This window comes from Lactuca virosa, chromosome 7 (genome assembly GCF_052849685.1).
Source record: "Lactuca virosa cultivar CGN04683 chromosome 7, Lactuca_virosa_CGN04683_v6, whole genome shotgun sequence".
NCBI classification, from domain to species: Eukaryota; Viridiplantae; Streptophyta; class Magnoliopsida; order Asterales; family Asteraceae; genus Lactuca; species Lactuca virosa.
In genome coordinates this window covers 198,466,948-198,472,108 of record NC_136432.1, presented here as the reverse complement: position 1 = coordinate 198,472,108, position 5,161 = coordinate 198,466,948, and positions in this window count along the sequence as shown.

Here is a 5,161-nt window from a genome sequence, read left to right as displayed (position 1 = left end):
GGGGTATTCCATCATGAGGATTCGTTCCAGGTTGCAAGTTATCAGGGTTATCACCAATCTTGGGCGAAGGAAGATGGATTAGTGTCTTGGCGGAGCTCAGTGGGTGTTGTGGTATCCAGTTTTCGCACGTTGCGAATGAATGCTTAAGATGGAAGTGAGGTAGTGTCTTCAGGTGACACTTAGTTGATGAGTGTTGTCATCAGAGAAAAAAAGCCGGTGGCCGGCTTGGAGCAGTTGATCAGGACCCTGCAAGGGAAGAGATGGATTTTAGAGACTCGATAACTGTGTTTGAAGGAATCTGGGTCTGTTTGAGATCAATGGGTGCATTGTGGGAGAATCCGGAAGTTTGTGTTGACGCAGGCTTCGAGGACGAAGCCTAATTTAAGTGGGGGACAATTGTAACATCCCAAGTTCGGAAGCAAGAAGTTGGAGGGTGCTAAGTGTAAATAAAGGAAGCTACTCGACGAGTAGGTATGCTACTCGTCGAGTCGGAGCGGGATTGATCGCGGGTTAAGTGGCCAACTCGCCGAGTCGGCGGCTTGGAGTCGACGAGTTGGTGCTGGAATGAGAAAACCCTAATCCCGAGGGTTGCACCCTATTTAAAGGACTTTATGTCCTTCTCCCAGCCTCCTAATCCCCCAGAGAGTTCCAGAAAACCCTAATTTCGTGTGAGACTTCATTGTTGAGGAGATTGGAGCTTGGAAGAGGAATTTGGTGGAATGAGCTTGAGAAATTAGAGGCTAGCATCAAGGGGCTTGTGTAGATCTGGGATCTACATCAGTTTGGGCACATCTCAGAGGTAAGGAGCCATTATCTTAAGCTATTTCCTTTTTGGGTTCATCTTTGGTGGTTGATTTGGAGTTCCTTAGCTTGTTTGAGACCTATTTCGGGTTTGGAGTTTAGATCTGAGGTTGCTACTCCAGATCTAAGCTTGTAATGGTCCTTAATCCCATAAAGCTCCTTTCTAAGAGTTATTGGTGAAGCCCCTTTGTCATAAACCCTAGCCCTAGAGTGTTTTGGGCTTATATCTCCTTGGTTTCACGTAAAGTTTGCAACTTTATGTGAGGGTTAGGTTGTAGAAGAGTGGATCTATGGATTGGAGCCCCTGCATGGCTCGAAAAGCCTCTGTATGGATTGAGAACTGAAGAGACTCGGCGAGTCACATGGGTGTACTCGACGAGTTGTATGAACATGTGCATGGACTCGGCGAGTTGGAAGAACAACTCGGCGAGTCTGTCGAAGATTGCCTTGGACTCGACGAGTCTGTTCTTGGACTCGGCGAGTCAGGTCGCAGAACCCTAACCTCTTCTGGTTAAGACGCAGGTCAGTGAGTCGAGGGGTGACTCAGTGAGTTGGACAGGATGGGACTCGGAGATCGTTGGACTCGACGAGTCTTGGGGTGACTCGGCGAGTTGAGTCGTGTTCTAAGAGTTTTCTGAGTATGAGGACTCGACGAGTCGACGGGTTGACTCGGCGAGTAGAGTCAACCAGGAAGGTTGACTTTGATTGAGGACTTTGACTTTGACCAAGAGTTGACCAGTTTGACTTCCAAGGGTATTTTGGTAATTTCAGTATTGGTTCTTTGGTAGTGTGCTGTGGTGAAGTTCGTATCGGTGGTCGGAGCAGCTTGGTCGTATCTCTTCAGTTGGCAATTGCAGGTGAGTTATCCTCACTATATCGACAGGGTCTACGGCACCAAGATCGGCCCTTTATCGGATGGAAATCCGGGTAATTGTTTGATATGTATTGATTTGCTATGTCTGCACCCTGGTATATAGGGTGGTGTTATGTTAGTGATCTGGTTAAGGTCGGTACCCGGTATATAGGGTAATGTTATGCTAGTGACCGGATAGGTCGGAATCCTGGTTAGGATGTTGTTATGTTATGTGATCTGTTAGACTGTTTGTCTGGTTAAGGATTTGTTATGTGAATAATTGTTTTATGTTCACATGGTTGTTTGACGGGGTTGGGTTGAGGCGGGTCCTGCTTTGTGCTGTAGGCCAACATACCCAGGGCGGACCGGGTATTCCGAAGGCCCAACGAGCGGTACGGATAGGCTGAAGGCCCCAAGAGGGCGGACCAGAAGTGTCGAGGCTCGGAGAGTGGACCAGGCCGACTGAAGGCCCGGTGTGGGCGGACCAGTCATACTGTAGACTTAGAGAGTGGACCAGGTGGATTGAAGGCCCGGTGCGGGCGGACCAATCACACTGTAGACTCGATGTACATGGCTAGACTCGGAGGGTGGACCAGGTGGACTGAAGGCCCGGTGCGGGCGGACCAGTCACATAGTAGACTCGATGTGCATGGCTGTTATGTATTGTGATATGCTATGAGTATGTTTATGTGTGGTTGGTATCTTGGGGGTAACTCACTAAGCTTTCGGGCTTACAGTTTCAGTGTATTGTTTCAGGTACTTCAGGAGATCGTGGCAAGGCGAAGGTGTGATCGTACCGCTCCTCATGTTTTATGATTTATGTGATATGGTTCTGGGGGATACTCTGATGTTTAAACTATTTTGAAAACGAGATGTATGAACTTAATGGTTTTTGGATGAATTAAAATGTTTTAATTTGGCTCAAATTTTATGGATGTTACATCGACAATGTATTATGTGTATTCTTTCAAGTACTTTCAATTTTCTCCTTGATATTACCACTGCCACAAATTGTACCACGATGAGCGAGTACTAACAGTGAAAGTGCTTTGATAACTAGTGTCGATACTTTATATTATGATCCTCCTCGGTACCTCTATGATCGCATGGCATATACAAGTTATGTATAATTAAGATGAATAAGACGGTCGACTGAGTACTCTGCCCTAAATCCACAACCAAACAAGGAACAAGAATTAAGGCGGAATCACTCACTCTAAGTCTGCAAAATCTTAGCTAGGCACAACCCTGATGTACATACTAAGCCATCATAAGTAACCTGAACGGATCTTTAGTTCTCTTATGAATGTTGTGACTTGTTCAGACGAGTGAGTTATTATAATTACTTTTAAATGTTCCCCAAGTTTTAATCTTATATAAATATAAATTAAATTTTAAAGTAATTCTTATTTCGAAGACGTACTGCTGGTCGCTGGTGACTCTGGGGTAGTTTCTCCTGCGGTGATCATCAGAATTCGTCCATCCGCTCCTGAGTTCTTCATTATCGGGCAGTCCCTCTTGTAGTGCCCTGTCTCACCATAGCCATAGCAGGCCTGGTTTACTTCTACTCTGGGGACTTGGGAGATCGGTTGTGCCGGCGCCCTGCAGAACCGGGCAGTGTGCCCGCTCCTGCAGCAATTCATGCACTGTATTTCCCGACATACTCCAGTATGGTGGTAGTTACACTCACCACACTTCAGGAGAGTTCCAGCATATCGGCTGACAGATGCTAGAGTAGTAGGTGTTGTGGCGGCGTATACAGTAACCATTTGTTGCTCCTGTGGGGTTTCCTATGTTGTTCGCTCCTTCCTCTTGTTCCCCGACTTTCGTTTATAGTCCCCTCCCTTTGATGGCTCAGGAACAGGGACCACCACGCCATGGCAGACTCTATGGTCAAGGAGTCTCTAGGCCAAGCGTTTGGCGCTATCGAAGGTTGTTGGATTAGAAGATAGTACATCCCCATGAATCGGCGTAGATAAACCCCAGATGTACCTTTCTATGTTCTTACTCTCCGGGGTAACCACCCGGGGCATAGTGCTGCCAGGTCGCTAAACTTGTCAGTGTAGGTCACTATGTTTGAGCCGACCATGGTGTGCTCCCATAGTTCTTGTTCCAGCTTTTGAACTTCGCCTCTTGGGCAGTATTCTTCCAACATTATCTCTTTTAGGTTCTCCCAACCTATTAAGTTAGCCACTAATAGGGCCAGTGACTTAACATGGCTATTCCACCATGTTAGGGCTCTGTCGGAGAAGGTGCAGGCAGCAACTTAACTTTGCTCCCTTCTGGGCACAGACAGATTTCGAAGACTGAATCTGTTTTCTCGAACCATCGCATTAGAGCAATGACTCCCCCATTTCCATTAAAGGATTTGGGTTTGCAGTTCATGAAGTCCTTGTACGAACACTCCCGTGGGTGTCCGTGGGTAACTCCAGCGTTGGTTAAGTGGGTACCGCTACCAGTTCCACTGGTACCATTTTCACGGATGTGAGTTAGAGCAGTTGTTACTGCGGCTGTTATCGCTGCTTGGAGAGCAGCAGGATCGAATTGTGGTGGTGGATTCTCTGTTGTGCTATTGACTATGCGCCTTACAGGTATACCGCGAGGCATCTTTTGCTAAAAAGAATACAAAGATGAGACGGAAATAAGTCTATAGAAGTGGTTATCAGCCTAAAGCTGAATGACAAAGTTATCCTAGTTCTAAGTGTATCTGGTTCTGACTTTCATAGGGTTCTGGAAACAATTCATACGGGAGTCTATATAAAATAAACTTTATGAATCAGAAGTAGCTATCCTCGAATGAATTTCTGTGAATTGAATAACTGATATTGGTTGCATGAAAAGAAATAATCCTAACACATAGTGTGAGTAGTGAAATCACTAGCTCACTAAGTCAATTAAGGTTATTATTTATTATTGTGATGCATAAGACGTTTTAGTTTTCTTCGGCTGATCCCTTCTTGGAAAACTCCTCTTGAATCTCTTCTTGTTTCCCCTTGACTCCTCTGCTGACTGCTATGATGGAGTGGTTACATCTATCTGGGTTTGTCATGCGAGAATGGAAGTGTCTAATGAATCTATGAGATTAAGAGTAACTTTATGGGGTGATCCTTACTGGGTCCTCCTATAACTGCGCAATGTATACAAGTTGTATATAATTCAAGATTAAATAGACCTTCGAATAAGTGATCCTACTCCAAAACCACAACCAAACAAGGAACAGGAAGTGAAGCATAGATCACAAATTCTAAGTCTATAAAATCTCAATTATATAAAACCTTGGAAGTATATACTTCGGAATCATATACCTACCATAAGGGTCTTTTAAATTTTCACATATGTTATTTATAGTGCCTAAAATACTCCTATAGTATTTTAATGTAATGAACTTGGTATGTTTTAAACTTGTTGTTGTCTTATAATATCATAAAATACTCCTATAGTATTTTAACTTTATGTTCTAATCTAGAAATCCCTTGAATAGAGTTATGTAAGTTTTAAGACTGTTGC